Genomic DNA, 21,245 nt, shown 5'->3' with positions numbered 1-21,245 from the left:
AGTATGCAGCCCTTAAAAGGTATTTGCCTTGATGGCCCTCACCAAACCTTCCATTGCCTTTAATGACACATACACAAAATCTTCCATGACTGCTGTGACTTCTTTGGTTGTCCTTAAATTTGAGGCAATAGTTTCCAGGAGGGAGGCCTGTCTTGCAAATTAGTGAGGCCTTGATGGGTTGATCCTGAAATGGCTCTTTCAAGTTCAATAGAGTGTCCCTCCCCTGGGCAGGCATGTGTCTACAAAAGCCGCCACACAAGTCTTTTTATCAACTTTCTAATTCACAAGGCTACCTCAAAAGTGGCAAGTCATGTATGTATTTCATCCTAACCACACAGACAGGCACAAGATCTTTATGAATATTACAGTGTGAATGGTCTCTTCCATGGGAACCTCCCAGTTCTGCCATTATCCTCACTATATTTAGATGCTCAGGTCCATCTTCTGCTAGCTCTTTTCATGAGCCAGAATAACTGTTCTCTCTACTAAGTTTATGTTTATTTATTTTGCATAGTTTTTAAAAACCATTGCAGTGTTTGCTTTAAAAAGATGCAATGAAATTGTTGTTATACAATCATTAAAAACCATCCAACAGAAGCTAACATTGTTGTGCAATAGTTCGCTCTACTAGATTTTTCACCCCACAGAACTACTTCTTCCAGCTTCTTCTTGCTTCTCAACATCCAGAGATGCAGCTGTCTATTTCTCAGCTGCCAGTCTCAGCAGACTGGGTCCCTCTTTCTCCTCCAAGGCAGGGAAAGCCAGTTCCAACTTTATTTTCCTCTCGACCTTCTTCTCCTCACAGGCCAATCTGTGAGCCTTCAGTTCTAATAGGGACAACCTACAAGAGGGCACACTGCTACTAGCCCTGGACAGCAAAGGTGAAATTGCTGCTTGTGGTAAATCCTCCATTAGCACTGGTCTCTCTGGTTCCTTTGTTCCTCTGAGGGGATCTGTGCTCCGCAGGCCTCCTCTGAGGACTGCGGAGGCTTCTCATAGTTCCCCTGCCTGACATTTGTGCCTTATCGCAGTTTGCATTGTTTGCATATGGCCTTTATTTCCACCACAGTAAGGCCTGCCAGGGCAGGCAGACCCATCTCCATGCTCCCAAAGACAAAGATCAAGGTGCAAAAACTGGATTAAAAAAACAAATGTATGAATCGCAAACGAATCATAAAAATACTTCTTGTCAATTAAAAAATAATACATTTAATGCATCTAGAATTGTATTTTTAATTTGTATCCTTCAGACCTAAAGAGTAACCACTAGACAAAGTCCTATTGAATAGGTGAACAACAATGTCAGAAAGTGTGTTATTATTTGGGTTGGGAGAATGATTACCAACATAATGAGAACACATTTGGCTGGGTCAGTGTCAACACAAGTCTGAGGGAAAGTATGCACAACCCTTCCTAGACACACTCTGCAGACCACTTCCTTGTAAAATGTATGATAAGTTAAAGCTGTACCAACCATTTTAAAGTAAAGAAAACTACACAATGCAAACTCCCTAATCGATTTAGAGAAACAGAGAAAAAGAAAAAGGCAAAAGGTAGAAAGACATAAAAATCATTAAAGTCAGGTAAGGCGAAACTGAAATATGATTGATTAACGTTTTATGGCAAAAATCACCTACAAAATATCCATTTGGTGTTGACCAGCACCAGAACAAGACGCGATTTCAAGCCAACTACAATGGAGTTGAGGTAGGAGACACAGGGGTAAGTTACGGTGAGTGAGCGGAGAGGAAAACAGTTGAGGAAGGACATCTAAATATCAGGAATCGGAGATTAGAGGGAAGATAAAAAGATGAAACCATGAAACAAATTGAGTATAATTTTCACTGAGGTGAAGAAAGAAGGAAAGTGCCTTTATTAAATCACTTAGGGCTTGATTACGAGTCTGACGGTCCACGGACCAGCAGACTCAATTAGGACAGTCGGACCACTATTGCCCGCCACAGCCACCAGGGAACCGCCGTTGCCAGGTGGTGTTGCGGCGGTCTTGAGGACGCAGTATGCTTAGTGGAACCGCCGCTGTCCCACCTAGCATATTACGAGTTTCCTCTCTGCCATGGCTTTCATGGCAGTTCCCACTCCATGAAAACCATGGTGGAGAGAAAACAAAGGGGGCCCTCAGTGCCATGGGGAGCGTTGGAGGGGAGGCACAATATGTGCCCCCCCAGTGTGCATGCACCCAAGTTCCTGCGCAGCATGGACTTTGCAGTCCATGTCTTGCAGTAACTGCTTTTGGCGTTCCCATTGCGGTGCCCCTTTTCTGAAGCACTGCCATGGGAACGTAAAAAAAAAGCTGCCCATACACAAGGAACACTTGTAATCTGGTGAACGGCACAGCCAAGCATGTGGCAGTGTGGCGGCAGGGTTGATCCCGCACCACCAAACTAGTAATCTGGCCGTACGTGTTGGATGTATGAAGCTTTTTTTCATCCACAAAAGGACCGATTCACAGAATTGGGCCATTAGAGACTGCAAAATTCATTTTTAGTATGTAATAGACACAAATTCCGACTACAAATCAAATTGGTATTTGTATGAGGCATGTTAGGAAGTCCCTCTCATATATTGATCTGGCATGAGCGACCAGATGTACAAAAAAGTTTTGTGGGGGTAAATGGGTTTCAGACCCATTTGCGACTGCAAAAAACGTGTGGCCCATGTACTAATCCTATTTTGTGAGTCGCGAATCAATTTCAATCAATCAATCAATCACAGTATTTGTAAAGCGTGCTACTTACCCGTGAGGGTCTCAAGGCGCTCACAAATTAGGATTAGCGACTCGCTATTAGAAAGGAGCGTTCCAAAGGCGTCTCTTCCTAATAGCGACTCCTGAAGCTATATATGACTGTTTTGCAACTACAATTGCGGTCACAAAACAGTCACAGTTTACCACCCTTCACAGAAGGGTGGTAAACCACTCGCAAATGGGATAGGGTCCCCTTTGTGAGTGGCCCTAAAAATATTTTTTAAGAGCAGGCAGTGGTCCCAGGGGCCACTGCCTGCTCTTAAAAAATGAAACTGAAAATTCTCATTTTAATTTTTAAATGCATCCCATTTTCCTTTAAGGAAAACAGGCTGCATTTTTAAAAAAAAAATGATTTATTTAAAAGCAGTCCCAGACATGGTGGTCTGCTGACCCCAGCAGGCCACCATCCCTGGGAATGCCAGCCATTCTCAATGGGGTCGCAAGTTACGACAGCCTCATTAATATGCATGAGGCATGCAATTTGTGACCCCATTGGGAATCGTAAACAGTGTCTCAGACACTGTTGTGCATCCCAATTTGTGAGCCGCGAATTGCGAGTCGCAAATGCGATGCAATTTGCGACTCGCAAATTGGTGGGTTGTACATCTGGCCCAAGATGTATTAAAGTTTTGCAGCCAAACCCCGGTTGCATAACATAACAGCTTTACCAACTACACAAATGTAGAGGTAAGAAATTAACAAATGAGAAGGAGTCCCCAAAGGACCGCTTCCCGTTTAGGACGGTTGAAAAAAATATTTTGAAGAATAGGCAGTGGTTATATGGACCACTGCTTACTCTTAAAATGCTAGCTACCATTTATTTTTTAAGTGCATCCAGTATTTGTTTCAGGAAAGCTGGTTGCACTTTTATAAAATTGCTTTATTTAAAAACAATAACAGACAAGGTGGTCAGCTGACCTCAACAGGTCACCATCTCTGTGATGGCTGCGATTCACAGTGAGTCCAATTTGCAACCTACCTCATTAATATTTCTGAAACAGGTCGAACTGCGACCCACTACAAATCATATTTTTGCAAATCAACCGATTAGTACATAGGTCGGTTTTCAAAAACAGAATGAATTCAGTAAAAGTCTGTGAGCAATTTGGATCTCTTTTACCAAATCCATTTTTAGTACATCTGGTCCCTAAGAGAAGCATTAATTATTGTGAGAGAAGAGGGGCAGACCCTGGACTTAGCCTTGGGGAACCCTAACAAATAAAGGTGTTGGTAGAGAGTAGGCCTGGGCGAAGTAGCGGAACTCCGCGAAGTGACCTAAAACTCCTCTGCGCTCTGCGGATTCTGCAAGCGGTGGAGTGCGTTAGGTTGCACCTTTCATGTTGATTTTAAGTGCCAGGTGTTTGTCCTGTGCTGGAAAATCAGCGCTAATGGCGCCATGTGCAGCACATGAGGGCGCTGCTTTTTTATGGCACTCGAGTAGATGTTCTACTCGAGCAGCAGCTTCCTCAACGTGAACTGAAGGTTTCTCAACGCGAGCAGTAGCGGCCATCCGCGACCTCCCGTGTTGAAAAATCTCTGCAGGAGGTGGTCTGGAGAAAGATTTTCCTCGCTTGCGCTCCCCAACTTAATGATGGTGAGCACGAGCAGGGGAAAAAAATCCACTCCACGTTTTCGGAACTTCGTGCACTACATGGAGCGCGGAGTGGGGAAAACTCCGCAAACCCTATGAGTGGAGCAGAATTTCACTCCCAGGACTAGTAGAAAGTGACCAGAACACCTGTAAATAGAGTCATACCAAATGGAAGGGTAGGAGCAAAACAAATGTAGCACTGTGTTTGTGTGTTCCCATGAGGTCATGTGTTGTGAACAGTGTAAAGGCGGTGAATAGTGTCACATGCTGCCTAGAGTTCAAGAACAACAAGAATAACAGATTTTATTTTCACATTTAATAGCACCTCTTAGTAACACATGGCCTTCTAGCAGCAGGCATCACCCAGGCACATTTTGCCAATGGTGATATTTCGTCCAATCACCTTTGATGTGTGGTCACACGTACCATGAAGTCACCTCCTGATGTCCACTCTTGGGATTCAGCATTGCTCATCCTTTCAATCAATTTCTCTTGTGAATTTAAAGGACTTGGCAAATGTAAAGAAGAATTTGATCAAATATAATGTATATAAATAAGTAAAACAAGTGTACTGCATGAAAGAATGCCGCTGCCCAGAGGCACCTGGTTTAATGAGTCTTTGAGCTTTCCACTCCAGCTTCCACTTTATATATACCCAAGCACCTTGGACAAACAGTTTGCTTGTGCTCCAGTTTAATGTTTGTTTAAGATATTAAAAACCCTGCCTGGTGTTCACCTTAAACATTTGTAAATGGCAGGCCATCTGGCTCATTTCACACCTGAGGTGCCGTTCATCAAATCAGGGGGTGCTGTTCGAGCTGGCGCAGCTTTCTGAATTATTAAAGACATAGCCTATTAACTTTTATTTTTGCATTAAACTTGTTTTTTCCATCTGTTGCAAATGTCTGTCTTTGTGATTTCATAGGGCATTGCACATTACGATTCACATTCCCCATACCCAGAGGAGATTTACTGTGCTGCATTAAAAACCTGTTTCTGGAGGACTTTTCCATGGTCAGCACATGAAGCTTTCTGCGGGGAGGGGGTGCAACCACATCTGGATTCCAACCTGCCTATTCCCTGCTATCTGCTAATTGGATTACAGCTGATGTGTATGATTGTGAATACCCATACCTTGTAAACATGTGTTAATTCCTGTAATATTGTGAGGACAATTACAGCTATGGAAATCTGCTGTAGTGGTGTTTGCCGCATCTGCCACATAAGCCACCATCTGCTTATAGATCTAAAAAAAGAATGTCTTTCTGATGCAAATGGTTACTATGAGCGTTATCTATTGAATTCGGTCTAAGGTACTAGCAGCCAGATTCATGAACGGAAAATAGGCTCGCAAAGGGCCAGATTCTCAGAATCTGGCCCTTTGCGAGCGCAATTTTTGCATTTGGGATTCATCATCCCAAATGCAAAAATCGCAAATTGCGAAATCTCTAAATTGCAAGGAATTGCATTTAAGGAATCTCTATTTGAGATTCCTTAAATGCAATTCATTAACCATTTTTGAATTGCAAAATCGCTATTTATGGCCGCTATTTACCGCAAAGTCTGACTTCGTGGTAAATAGCGAAAACTTAGAAAAATGCACTTTAGTGCATTTTTCTAAGTGGTATGTTACACACACACACACATGTCCTTTCGACATGTGTGTGCGCAACATCAGTCTACATTTATATTTCAGGGGTGCTACAGGCCCCTGGCACCCTTGAAATCGTATCCTTATTTGCGATTAGCAAATTGCTAATCGCAAATAAGGAATGACTCCCCATTCATTCCTATGGGCTTAGGCCCATAGGAATGAATGGGGAGTCATTCCTTATTTGCGATTAGCAATTTGCTAATCGCAAATAAGGAAGCTGTAGAAATCGCAAATGAAATTGCGATTTCTACATGAATCCCGTTTTGCAAGTCCTTAATAGCGATTCCTTAATAATCGCTATTAAGGACTCGCAAAACGGGACAATGATGAATCTGGGGGTAAGACCACTGAATATGGGATAGAATGCAGCTCCTGGCGCTTTCCTAGAGTTAACTAGCTCCCTTTACCTGCTGGTTGCTATATAGAGGCACAAAAGAGGTGGAAAGTTGGGGCCTCATTTATGAGCTGTTGCCGTGGGGCAGCACTACAAGCGGTCCTGCAGCGCTGCCCTACAGCAAATAAAATGGCAGGATGGTGCATTCCTGTCCTTTTCCCCTGCTCCGGCGCACAATGGGCTGCGTGCGTCAACGCAGGCAACTTTGCACCATGGTGCAAGGATGTCTGCACTGTGGGGATGATTATTTTTGTGCAAGAAGAGAAACCTCCTTGCACAAAAACAATCACAAGAGGCTTCTTCTTCTTTCTATGTGTGCTGCACAATGCAGCAGGGGCGGCTCCTCCATGTGGGCAACTAGCGTTGCCCCACTGCTTTCTCGCAGTGCAAGAAGCAGAAACATAAAATGTTATTATGAATTCCATTTTATGGGAAAGCAGAAGGGTTTGGTTGGGGACTTGCATGTGGACGGTCCTGCTCCTGGCAGGGGAGGAGTGGCTTGCCCACTGTTGTGGCCCCATGACCGACCAAAGCAGTCATGCACCCTCCGTTTTCTCCATGTAGGCTGCATGCAGCCTGCATGGAGAAAACGGCCTCCCCATCGACACCTGTGCGGTCAGCATCCCGGTCAATCACAACGCTGCCATTGCAGTGTTGTGATTGGCTTAGGGGATGGAGGGAGGCTGTCTTCTTGGCTGCTTCCTGTGTGGATGAGAGGACGCGGGATAACGGGGACTAGACCGAAGCGGGCCGCGAAGGTAAGTTACATTTAAAAAATGTTTTATTACAAATTAAACCACTCCGTGCGACTATCCTCCCCGTGCAACCCCCCACACACGCGAGTCATGCGAGCTGCGACTACAATGCAGCACACATAGAAAATGGGAAACAAGGAGAAATAAAGATATTTCTCCTTGTTGTGCCTCCCTTACACCTCCCCTGGGGAGTCATACATTTTTGGCCCTGCCTCAGATTTACGATTTCTCGTAAATGTGGGGCAGTGTCAAAAAGTTATGGATGTTGCTGGGAACACCCCTAGCAACACCCATTGAATTCCCCTTTCACACAGTTTTCTGCGTGAAAGGAGCACATATTTATAAGGCTATGAAAAGCCACGCAAAGTGCCTTTACGTGGCCTTATAATATGCGGTGGCACATTGCGCCACGGGAACGTCAAAAAAGTAATGTTCTGGGGCGCAAAAGTGCTGCTAGGGCTTCATAAATGAGGCCTTGTGAGAGGGGCAGGTGAACAGCAAGCACGGCTTTGGAACAAACACACCATTCCACCTTCCGCCATGACGTCTGCTCCTGCCATTTCCAGGAGGAATGGTCGCCCCTTGCTGCGATGGAGGGGCCCTGAAGTGATTGTGTGTTTTGCTTTTCACACCGTTTAGTTAATTGCTTATTCTGCATTAAGTATTTATCAGGTAAACTCTCCTTTAATGCAGAAAAGTATGCTAAAGGGAACAATATTTATGAGGCAGCATTAAGGCAAAAAAATGGCTTAGTGCAGCCTGGCAAATATGGAGCAGGGTCCTGCACCATAGAACGTCACAAAAAGTGATGCTCCAGCGGCGCAAGGGGCCTCATAAATGAGGGTCTTAGTCTTGGTGGTGTTAATAACCCTAATGAATTAGGGGTACATGCTTGTCAAGGACAGGAACCAAAAAGTGTACATTTTAATTGCATTTTTAACTAAATGGAATTAATAATGCAAATTTAAGTATGTAAGTGTTTTCTCCACAAGTTACGGCATTTTACGTTTAGATTACAAAGCGTTGTAGCCAGTTATTATATAAAAACAATGTTTAGTGTATGAACGAGGCCTACATGTTTTGCATCTTTTATTTACTGTCTTGTGCCCTCTGTCTTAAAGTGCCTCCTATTCAGGCACTCACATAATATATATGTAAGGTAAACTACTGTTCTGCAGTAATCCACCTTGATGGGAATGACTACTTCCGCATGGCCATAGGATAAACCTAAAACTGAGCTATAGAAGACAGGTTTGCAAAAATAGCTCTCATGAACGAAATTAAAGAGGTCCAACTTTTATTAAAACATTGGAATGTTAGGAGCTCCATTGAAGACAACCAAGTGCTCCGGACTTCTAATAGCTGGTAGAAGCCCGGAGCTCCAACATTCCAATGTTTGCCTTTATTCACAGCTGTTGCTGTGAACAAAGGCCTCACTGAGCCCAAGGGAATTTCAACTCCCTCCGGCTCTGCGAGGCCTTTGTTTTACAATTTTGAACAATCAGCCCTCTAGGGGCGGAATGTTCGAATACTCTTATAGCACTGCGTAGCAGGCTAAACTGGCCAATAAACCTGCTCTCTTGCTAAAGGCCGAGCTCTGATTTAATAGCCCGCTACAGCTGACTGAATGCCTATGTTACAAGATGCTTTCATATATGTTTGATTACTGCTTAACATAGCTTTGTATGTATTGTACACAAATCATTTTACTTTATAAGCTTATAGCCCGCTGCAGTGGGCCATGCGGGCCATTAAAGGCTGGCTCTAATGTTGAAGGCCCTTGCCGAAGGGGATAGCCTTTAACAAGTGAGCGGGCCTTTAATGGCCATTAGAGCCCGCTACGGAGGACTCTAAGGGGGACTCTAAGGCTATTAGAACATTCCCACCATCTGAGGGCAGAATGTTCTAACAAATAAAACAAAGGCCTCACAGACATGAGGAGATTTAAATCCCCACTGGATCCGTGAGGCAGGTGTTCACAGCAACAGCTGTGAATAAACATTGGAATGTTGGCGCTCCGGGCTTCAACCGGCCATTAGAAGCCCGGAGCACTCCATTGTCTTCAATGGAGCGCTCAATATTCTAATGTTTTAATGGCCGGTATAGCCCAGCTACGAAGGGTTAAAAGACTATTAGAACATTCTGCCACTAGAGGGCAGAATGTTCTAACAAATAACACAAAGGCCTCTTGGAGCCCAAGGGGGTTTAAATCCCCCCCGGGCTTCGAGAGGCCTTTGTGAAAACAACATTGGAATGTTGCCCTGCGGGCCTTTACCAGCCCATAGAAGCTCAGAGGACTCCATTGTCTTCAATGGAGTGCTCAACATTCCAATATTCTAATATTGCCTTATAGCAGGCCTAGTGGGCTATACCGGCTATTAAATTCCTGCTCCAGCGTTAAAGGCCCGAGCCGAAGGCGAGGGCCTTTAACAAGGGAGCAGGACTTTAATATAGCCTTATAGCCCACGGTAGCGGGCTATACCGGCTATTAAAGGCCCAAGAGCGGGGCATTAATAGCCGGTATAGCACAGCTACGAAGGGCTAAAAGGCTATTAGAACATTCTGCCACTAGAGGGCAGAATGTTCTAAAAAATAAAACAAAGGCCTCTCGAGCCCGAGGGGATTTAAATCCCCTCGGGCTCCGAGAGGCCTTTGTGAAAACAACATTGGAATGTCGCTTTAGTAGCCTTTACCAACCGGTAGAAGCCCGGAGCACTCCATTGTCTTCAATGGAGCGCTCCACATTTCAATGTTCTAATAGGAGTTAGAGCGGATTGAGTGAATATATTTTGATTGCTGTGGTTCATGCGAGACATAATCCTTAATTGCTGATGACCAATATTTTAAATAGTATCTGCTGAATGTGTGTGGTCTTAAGAAACCATGATGGTTTCAAAATCAATGTGACCCATTTTGTGTCAATAACCTTATGGGATAAAATGTCTTAATGGTTAAATAATAATGGCACAGAACCTGTCCAATGTGACAAGACGTATTTGTGCAAACAACTGCACCACATCTTTATATGAGAAGTAACTTTAATAAGAAATCTGTGAAAAAAGAACCACACCTATTTCAACACCCTGAAATGTATAGTTTCCAAAAAAGAGTATGCAGGAGGTCTACATCCAGCATTATTTCCAGTTTACCATTAGTCATACTGCAGTGTGGCGATGGTGGTGGCTGCAATGATATACTGAGGATGGACTCCTGCATGGATAGTTAATTACTCTGTCTTGGCACAGGCAGAAGAGATATAGCATTTGCCTTGCTCTGGCACCTGTTTGTGCCAACATGCAGTTGAGTGTTTGCTTGCAGATGGCTGCATTGTGTGTGCAATGACCATGCTGGGTGAGGAAATGTAAATCCTATCTGTAACATGTTTGCATGCTCCTGTGCTGTACATTGTTAGTTACCACGTATATTACCAAGAATGTACCAACATTTTATGAGCAAGTATTGATGTTGATTTATAGCAGTTTGAAGCATCCTTTGGCATTAAATATGCTTGCTGGTTTTCATGGCTCAAGTACGCCCAAAAGCCAGAAGACTCAGGGTTGTACATTTGCATATTTCCTAGAAGTGGGATTTTGGGAGAATAAAGAGTCTTGTATTTTATGTAGGTGTCCCTTCCTCCACATAAACAATCCATAATGGCTATTTGTTAATTCTATGTTTGCAGCACACATAGAAGTACCACATCGTCATTGTTTAATGATTGTTTATGTGCAGGAAGGGACACCTTCCTGCACATAAACGATCATTAATGGCATTTTGCTCTTTCTATGTGTGTTGTAGAATGCAGCACACATAGAAAAGGCAAAAACAAGGAGAAATAACAGTATTTCTCCTTGTTGCGCCAACCTAACGCTTGCTCTTGCATGACGTTAGTTTTTGGTGCTCCCTCAGATTTACAGCTCCTTGTAAATCTGGGGCAGCATCAAAAAGCAATGAGTGTGGCGGTGGAACGCCCACAAGAACACCGATTGCATGCCGGTAGCATATCTACAAAGCAGCGTTAAGCCACAAAAAGTTGCTTAGCGCCACTTTGTAAATATGGTGCAGGGCATACCGCCACGAATCCACCGGTGACACTTAGGGCTTGTACATATGCCCCATTGTTTGTGGTAGAGGAGTACTTTATGAGTAGGGTGTTTAACCTAGCATTGTGTGTGCTCTGCTGGGAGGAGAGGATTGTATTGCACATGTTGATTAGAAATGCCAATGGATTTGGAGCACTGACATTGTCTCAAACTTTGTCATTCTTTTTTTTAGGTCGAGGACCGTCGCACTGCGTAGCAGTGGGCGGAGTCCGAAGATTTTATGTTTTTAGGTTAGGGGGGCTTGAACCCACCCCTCTCCTCCATTGGCTCGCTTCCTAAACGGAGGCCAGCCATTGGAGGAGAGGGGCATCACTCCATTCAAGCCCAGTCTTTTTCGGATTCGGGGGCGTGTTTTTTGCGTTCTTTCGCCCTGTGACGTCATCCGTCACTCACGCAAAAACACGCCCCTGAATCCGAAAATGTCCGGCCCTTGCATCCATCCAACACTACCAGCGCGAGCCTGCCTATGATGCCATTGCTGTTACGCGCTTCCAGTAACTCCCCAGTGTTGTTATTACTGTGGATTGACGGTCTCGTGTGCGCCTCGTGCTTCGGAGACACCACCGGCTCATGCACCTTCTCTGTAAGATTTATGTTTACATGCCCCGCCCTTATTCCCACCCCACACTGCACCCCAGCCCACCGCTGCTTTTGATGAGTGCCTGCACTTGCTTTTTTTCCAATCAAAGCCCTGGTCACAGGGCTCTGCTGCTCTCAGCGGCCCCAGATCAAACTTTCTCTTCATTTCTGGTTTCCCCCGGGTGGGACACATCTCTTTCCCGGCAGAACCAAGAAAGCGTGCAGAGCGAGCACAAAGCGCTTTCCTCAAACTAGTCCGCCTCACGGCGCTGGGCTGGCAACAGTAGATCCGCGTGATCCGGGCGTACGTGGCAACCTTTGACCTCAGACCAATGGGTCAGTTAATCTTCTTCAATGGGGAGATGCTCAGAGGTCAAAGGTCGTAGGCAGGCTTCTGGAAAGCACTGGAACCCGTGTTAGGCCCAAGGGCCCGTGATCACACGTCAACAATTGGGAGTCCAGGCCGTGAGGAGGTGAAACACGGGGCTGGGGGGGGTCTGTGGGGGGCAGAGAACTGAGCAACAGCCGTGTGACAAGTGAGTGTGGGCGAGATGGCAAGAGGCCCCCCCACCAAACCCCCAAAAGCTCACACTGAAGTCATGCGCCTGCTCTGTCCCCCACTGTGCATCAGCAGACGTGCAGCTGGGGCTTCAGTGATTAAAGATGCCCCCTGGGGGGGCTCAACTTTAACCGGGCAAAGATCAAGCGCTCACCTCCACATTCTGGCCAGGGAGGTGGGGGCTCCAGCAAGGGGGGGGTTGTAAAGCAGCATTTACCACGATCCCTCACGCAGGGCTGGGATCCAAAGAGCTGCCTTTATAGCGCTTATTTCCAACATCCGTTGGTTCTAAGCACTATAGATATCAGGTGATACTATATAATATTAATAGTACCCACCCCATCGACCTCGGAAAGATGAACGGTAGATGGCCATGCCGAGGCCTGAACGTTTGCCCTGATATTATACACATACATAACCTTATGTTTTATTAAAATTTCAGTACCGTAAATCAGGAATGAAAAGACAGCTGTGACCTGCTGGGAGGGGGTTTATCAGTCCATTTTTACCAAAACTGTGATTCTGACTACTCGGGAGGGGCCACAGCCCCTTCCTCTCATAGATTTGAGCGTCTCACCCAATAGGGCGAAATGTGTTTGTGATTGTGACATAATTTTGAGAGATGGTTGTCCTCGTTTTACAAGCCATCCATGCCCGGCGTCGATACAGGGAGCTCTAGGCCTCGATTTCAAGTCCTTCGCGCAGTAGAACACTTACTGAAAAAGTGCAGCGCTTTGTTGTGCAAAGAACCAAAGACAGTGCAGCACCCGAGGGAGCGGGGGTCACGGGTGACGTCATCAGAGGTGCCCGTGCTAACAACGGGCTGTTGTGCACGATGCCCAGACGTGCACCGTGGGACAGAGGCGGCCAGCAGTGTCTGGGGTAGGAATAACACTTGAGGCACCCCCCACCCATCCCCATGATAAGTGCAGATTGTGAGTGCAGAGTGCAGATTCAGAGTGCAGAGTGCAGATTCAGAGTGCAGATTCAGAGTGCAGAGTGCAGATTCAGAGTGCAGATTCAGAGTGCAGAGTGCAGATTCAGAGTGCAGAGTGCAGATTCAGAGTGAATAGTGTAGATTCAGAGTGCAGATTCAGAGTGCAGAGTGCAGATTCAGAGTGCAGATTCAGAGTGCAGAGTGCAGAGTGCAGATTCAGAGTGCAGAGTACAGATATAGAGTGCAGATTCAGAGTGAATAGTGCAGATTCAGAGTGCAGATTCAGAGTGAAGAGTGCAGATTCAGAGTGCAGATTGTGAGTGCAGAGTGCAGATTGTGAGTGCAGAGTGCAGATTCAGAGTGCAGAGTCAGAGCGCAGATTGTGAGTGCAGAGTGCAGATTCAGAGTGCAGATTCAGAGTGCAGATTGTGAGTGCAGAGTGCAGATTGTGAGTGCAGAGTGCAGATTCAGAGTGCAGATTCAGAGTGCAGATTGTGAGTGCAGAGTGCAGATTCAGAGGGCAGATTGTGAGTGCAGAGTGCAGATTGTGAGTGCAGAGTGCAGATTCAGAGAGCAGATTCAGGGTGCAGAGTGCAGATTCAGGGTGCAGAGTGCAGATTCAGGGTGCAGAGTGCATATTCAGAGTGCAGAGTGCAGATTGTGAGTGCAGATTGTGAGTGCAGAGTGCAGATTATGAGTGCAGAGTGCAGATTCAGAGTGCAGAGTGCAGATTCAGAGTGCAGATTCAGAGTACAGATTCAGAGTGCAGATTCAGAGTGCAGAGTGCAGATTCAGAGTGAAGATTCAGAGTGCACAGTGCAGATGCAGAGTGCAGATTCAGAGTGTAGAGTGCAGATTTAGAGTGTAGAGTGCAGATTCAGAGTGCAGAGTGCAGATTCAGAGTGCAGAGTGCAGATTCAGAGTGCAGAGTGCAGATTCAGAGTGCAGATTCAGAGTGCAGAGTGCAGATTCAGAGTGCAGATTCAGAGTGCAGAGTGCAGAGTGTAGATTCAGAGTGCAGATTCAGAGTGCAGATTCAGAGTGCAGAGTGCAGAGTGCAGATTCAGAGTGCAAATTCAGAGTGCAGAGTGCAGATTCAGAGTGCAGATTCAGAGTGCAGAGTGCAGATTCAGAGTGCAGAGTGCAGATTCAGAGTGCAGATTCAGAGTGCAGAGTACAGATTGCAGATTCAGAGTGCAGATTCAGAGTGCACAGTGCAGATTCAGAGTGCAGATTCAGAGTGCAGATTCAGAGTGCAGAGTGCAGATTCAGAGTGCAGAGTGCAGATTCAGAGTGCAGAGTGCAGATTGTGTGGGTGGCTCTGTATGTGTGTGTGGGTGGCTTTGTGTGGGTGGCTTTGTGTGTGTGGCTCTGTGTGGGTGTAAATGCAATAGGTCATGCAGTGCGAGTGATTAAGCTATTGACATTGTAAATGACAATGCCATTTATTTAACGATTACGCTATTGGCAATGTAAATGACAATGCCATTTATTTATGATTTTTTTTAAAAACACCCCAAATTTTTTTTTATGAGCAATGCCAATAGCTCTACCGTTAATAATGCCGAGACCATTGCATTGTAAATGCTTGTCTAGCAAGTAATATGGATGGGGCAATCATTAACATTTTAATAGTCAGAGCAAGAGACCATTCTATATCCTTTTATAGCATTTCCCTTTACACAGGGCACACAGGAGCTGCCTGGGAATTGCCACAATTCTGTGTTTCAAAAAATGTCATGTTTCATGATAGACATCTGTGGTCAGCGTCTCCTGACTTGTCCCTTTCAGACAGTCACATCACTGGTGCTCTGAGACCAATTACTATAATGAAAGCACAGACATCTACAGGCTCGCCATCATTTTCAATAAATAATGAAGTGGCATTTGCCTTGTCACTTTGTTAATGTCACAGACATTCATCAATTAATTGGCTCACATTGTAACTGGATCATAATTAAATAAATTCTCCGTTTAACAAATCTAACTTTTTCTTTTTGGTGGTATGAAGGATTGGGATGCACTGTTTTCTCATTATCACAGACTCAGCTGAACCTGTTAAATCAATAGTGTTCAGGCTCCTGGTGGTTGTTTCTGAGAGGCATACTACACACTTTCATGTTACCAGGTAATAATTATCCACACACATCTACTGCAATGTAAAGAAAAACTTCATGTTAGTAGTTGCTCCTTCCTGTGTGCTGTGGGTAACACCTCAACAAACAGATGTGGAGGGTCACCAGAAGCACATCTACACTTTCATTCATGCTATTTTAACCCCTTGCATGCGGGGCTGATTCCCCCGCTGTGCTGGGGGGGCGCACAGCGCCCCCGTGCTCATGACGAGCTCAGCTCGTCATGAGCCACGGTGGTCGTGTGCTCATGATGAGCTGCGCTCGTCATGACCACACCCGTTCCTATAGAACGCTTGCACAGCAGGGGAATCAGCCCAGCGTGCGAGCGTTCCAAAGGTCATGACGAGCTCAGCTCGTCATGAGCACACGAGCATCATGGCTCATGACGAGCTGAGCTCATCATGAGCGTCGATGAGGATAAACCAACATCTGTGAGCACCTTCTCATATTTTTTTTATACTTATAAGACAATTTAAGATGAGGTGAAAGATAAGCAGTGGATGCTGTTTTTTTTTAAAGCGGACCAGCAAGGAGAGCAAATGTAGTTCTATGAGGATGGAGGAGATGTGGTCATATTTCTCTAGGCCTTCCATGAGATGTGCTGAGGCATATAGGCTGCCAATGTGTCAGCTAGGAGGCCATGGAGAAGGGCATTGCCATGTATTTGAGCTTGTAAAGCGCACTGCTACCCGTCCATAGGTCTCCTGGCGCTGTATAACTCTGGGGAACCCGTACTGGCATTCCCTGTGGGATGGTCCCCCGTCCATAGGTCTCCTGGCGCTGTATAACTCTGGGGAACCCGTACTGGCTTTCCCTGTGGGATGGTCCCTGCTGGGAGTCCCCAAGGTGGAGCCAGGCATCCCCGGAATTGATGCGGCCGTTGCGGAGATTGGGCAAGCTAATGCCCAGAGTTGCCGAGTGGAACCCCTGATTAGAGTAAGCACCGAAGCGAGAATTATCGAGTCTGCTGACCCAGGTCCACGACCCTGCCGCGTCGGGAATTGAACCCTGGTCCCGGGCTGACTTCTGCTCTCGGGTCTGCCGCCTCTAACCAGTGAGCCACACTACTCCACTCTTGCCATCATCTTGATGCAAGAGTATGAGGGCTTGAACAGCAGTTCTGAAGTCGATTTCTGAAAGAAACAGTTTCACTTTCTTAAGAAAAGAGAGCTGGTACCTTGGCATATATGTCACCAAAGACCCAGTACAATACTACGAGCAGAGCCTCTTGCCCCCACTGCTGAGACTTAAGAGTGATGTTCGTCACCTGAGGTCCTTCCCACAGTCCCTGATGGGGCATCAAGCACTATTCAAAATGATGGAACTGCCCCGGTTCTTATACATATTGCAATGCTCACCAGGACCAGTCCATGCAGACTATTTTATGAGTATTGAAAGTGCACAGAGGGAACTGTTGTGGGAGGGGAAACCATCGCGGAAAGCTACTCAAAAACTAGTAAGGGGATGGTATGATGGCGGTATAGGGATCCCTGACATCAAGAGGTGTTACTGGGTTGCACATTTACCACCTATCAATCAATGCATCTATAGATTCCACGATGACCCAGGTTACAGAATGGACAGATGGCTCCTTCAAAACGGATCCTATTCCAAAGTGCTCTATGCTAAGTCGTCAAGCACGAAATTAACGGGACCAACTAACAACACAGTTCAAATATGGCACGCAGTGAATAAGAGTATGGGGTGGGCTGGGAAAATAACGCAGTCCACTTTATTGGCTGGGACTTGATTGGGATATCCCGGGTGGGTGACTTATGGAAAAAAGGTGGAGTTATCCCCTTCGCACAGTTACAAACAGAATATGAAATGGCCAAGACAGAAATATTTAGATTCTTCCAGGTCCAGCATACACTACAGGTGGCCATTCCAACGGGTCAAACACTCCCGAGGCCTCCCCATTAGAGGACAGGATTCTAGAACAATACATGCCCAAAAAGGCAATTTCAATGACATATCGGAAGTTGGTTAATAATATGCCAGACCCCCTCTTACAACTCTGTAAACACTGGGAGAGAGATATCACGGGATTAGTACAACTCAAGGTGCTACATAGAACACATTTATCAAGTACGGCCTTAGTGAAAATGGGTTACAGGGTTGACTCGGGTGTGGTAGAGAGTGTGGCCAAGAAGGAACATTTATTCATATCCTCTGGGAGTGTGTTCACATCCAGCGTTTGGGCAGCGGTGACTCAGTGTATGGCAAGTGTATTGGGGAAACAGGTAGCACCCAAGATAAAGTGATGTCTCCTAAATGTGTGGGACCCCACTGATCTAACCGAGAAAGAGAAGACTTGGGTGACACTGGGGATGATGGTAGCTAAGCGAAACATGGCTAGACATGGCCGGAAAGCACACAAAGCACCTATGTTAGTAGCTTGGAAGAAAGATATGGACTGGTGCATGCTGATGGAAAAAACTGTATATGAGTCGCAATGTTGTCCCAAGAAAAGGTCGCAATATGGGGTAAATGGAACGAATACAGAGGGAACATATGTGAACCACCGCAGGTAGTGCAGTATCCTGAACCTGACACAGACTGCGTTCAGTCCTGAGTGATAGATAGTTCAGCGGGATCAGAAGCTTTGGATAGTGAGGAGGAACATCACTCAATTGTAAATATATTGTTATAAGTACTGCATGAATTTGCAATTGAGTTGTATCAGAGATGTCATCAATAAAAAGAATTGGAAAAAAAAAGAAAAGAGAGCTGGTACCAGGTTATCTTTGTTTTTTGGCAATGTGTGTCTCTCGGGGGTGAGGTTGGTGTACAGGATGAATCCAAATAACTTGGCATTCCATGAAAGTGAGGGTTTGAAGACATCAACAAACATGTCCTTGAGGCAGGTGTGTACTGTTTCTTGTTTGTTGGTCTTGGTTGTTTTGAGGCACTGGATGTCTGAACCAGAGGTAACCTTCGAGTAGAGTTATGTATCATCAGTAGATTGCTGAATCTTGATGTTGTGAGTCCAGCACTAGGTCACGCCTTGTAGAGACTGAAGATGGCAGCGGACAGTATGGAACCATGGGGACTCTGTAGGTGATAGAGATCTATTGGGACCCTTAGATGGCCATGTGAACAAACTGGCGTCAGTTGCATCACTAAAGGACATTGCCGGTGAATCTCATTTGGCACTCTAGAGTGCATATGAGGGTGGGATGGTCAATTGTAGTCTGTGGGATGAAGTGTATCTAGGATGTGATGAGGATCCATGTATCTGTGATGAAGAGGACATCAGGTTTTTGGCAGGTGATGTGGTGTTCAATGCCTAGTATATGGAGTATTGCAGATCAAGCTTTAATGAGCATAAGTCGGAATGTGTGCTCTGTTGTTTGTGGGTGTGCGGTGTAAGGGGTATGTGGTTAGGCCGAAGTGATGTGCACATTTCTATGTGAGTGTTTGGGTTGTATAATTGTTGTGTGTGTGGGGGAACTGGCAAAATAGAGTAGAGTTAGGCATATGATTATATCTTACCATGTAAGTTTGAATGGAATAGGGGTACTGACCCATCCTGGTCCTCATAGTCCCAAACTTGCAATGCCCTTGTTTGTCTGTGTCCTCTTGCTGGGGATGCCTGGGTGAGGAGACACCCTGAAAAATTGACTAATGTAGTAGAAGGTAGGAATTGTCAGTGCAGATGGATGATGGGAAATCCAGTGATTTCACTTCCATGTGGACTATATTGGAGAATTTAGGATCTCATTACCATGGCCGAAGGACCGCCACCGACAGACTATCCGTTGCGGTCCTTCGGACATCTCACCAGGGATCTCCATCTGCCACATTATCATGGCATGTGGAGGTCAGAAACACCCACCGCCACAGTCCCGACAGGCATTTTTTATCTGACCGCCTGTCGGACCTCGCTGTTTTCTCTGACTAGCAGCGGTGCCTGACAGGCACCGCCATAGGATTACAATATCCCTTTCTGCCAGTCGTTCTGCGGCAGTCAAACCACACTAGAACGGCACGCGAACCAGATTTGGGGGCCCGTAGCGGGCACCCTGATCCCCTGGGCTAGGGACATAGGCCCTGGGGGCACCTATTGTGCCCCCCTACATATACCTACACCATGTGGTAGGCACCGCATGGTGCCTGCCACGTAGTGCAGGGATATGTGTGGGTGTCTATTTTGTCTTACGGCGAGTGCAGCAGAGCACAGCACCTTGTAGGTGGGCGATCCCAAATCCGAAACGATGGCGGACGGACTGAAGTCCGTCCTCCATCGTAATCAGCCCCTTAGTCTTCTTGTCTGGCTTCTTCTCTTAAAGATGGCTGTGGTGGAAAACCAGTGATGTCACTACCTATCCAGAGGTGGTGTGGCTCACTGGTTAGAGGCGGCAGACCCGGAAGCAGAGGACGGCCCGGGACTAGGGTTCTATCCCCGACGCGGCAGGGTTGTGGACCAGGTTCAGCGGACTCGATAATTCTCGCCTCGGTGCCTACTCTAACCAGGGATCACACTCGGCAACTCTGGGCATTAGCTTGCCTCATCTCCACAACGGCCCCCCACATATGCCGGGGATGCCTGGTTTCACCTTGGAGATACCCAGTAGGGAACATCTCACAGGGAAAGCCTGGACGGGTTCCCCAGCGGTCTACAGCGCAGAGATACTCCTTCGGGAGTCGATTCTAGCGCTTTAGAAACCCACAATTAATTAATTAATTAATAGCAGGACACCCAGTGATTTCACGTCCTGAGCAGATGGATGATAGGAAATCCAGTCATATCACTTCCTGTGTGGATGGATGATGAATATAAAAGCGTGTTACCATCATGTAAATAAGATTTACGTCAAGAATAAACATGTTTCTTTTTGCGCAAGTTTTTTTTTTTTGTATTTATTATTGCACAAGTTTATTCTGTGATTCGTAATATCTGAAATACTATTGCTGATAAATATTTTGTTCATTGTAGTTTCAGTAATATCATTGCATTGTGCATTTTGCATGCTAATGGCTACTTTTCAATATGAAAGGCCTCATTGTTAAATCAATGGCAGTTCAGGTGATTCGATAGCCGGGCGCTTGAACACTGGAGCCAGTTCATGGAATAAACCAACACATGTCCAAACTGGCCTCAAGAGGCTAAAGTTGTGGATGGGGGTAGTGATTCTTGCTTGCAATGAATGAACCACCCTGGTGTGTTAGAACTTAGAGGGCCCCATTTTTCAAAATTGGTTCTCTCAAGACTTTCTTTGGCAATCGCACCATCAGGACCACTGTTTCTTCAGGACCCACATGTTCAAGAGCTAGGACTAGGGAAATGGACTCAGCCAGAACTCTAATGTAGCCTAAAAATGTAAAACTTCCACAACCTTGCAAGCGAAAATAAAAATATAGTGCAGACAAGAAATCCAGCCTCAGTGTTTAGGTTTTCAACACTTCTCAATCAGATACAGTGCATCAATGCAGAACAGACAGTGGGTCTGGCACCAAGTGTTCAGTGGTTTATACTTGTACTATCTTCTTGTGTTCTTCTTGGCAATTAGCATTGCCTCTGTAGGTCATGATGGGAGAGGAGCTACAGTACTGTTACTGATGGTAGATGTCAGAATGGCAGGATGCAGAGACATATTAAGCCAACTCATCTAGGCATCCACTGAGCCTCTTGAGCAGAGGTCTAGGAAAATAAGCATGAAGGTTATCCCATCCTCAGAGGAGGAGAAAGACAATAAGGGTGAAACCATCCTCTTCTGTGTGTACTTCCCAGCTCTCACTAGTATCCTGTCCACCCATTCTCCCCGCACTGC

This window comes from Lissotriton helveticus, chromosome 10 (genome assembly GCF_964261635.1).
Source record: "Lissotriton helveticus chromosome 10, aLisHel1.1, whole genome shotgun sequence".
Classification (NCBI taxonomy): Eukaryota; Metazoa; Chordata; class Amphibia; order Caudata; family Salamandridae; genus Lissotriton; species Lissotriton helveticus.
The sequence above is the reverse complement of the archived record's forward strand: the minus strand, read 5'-3'. Positions refer to the sequence as shown.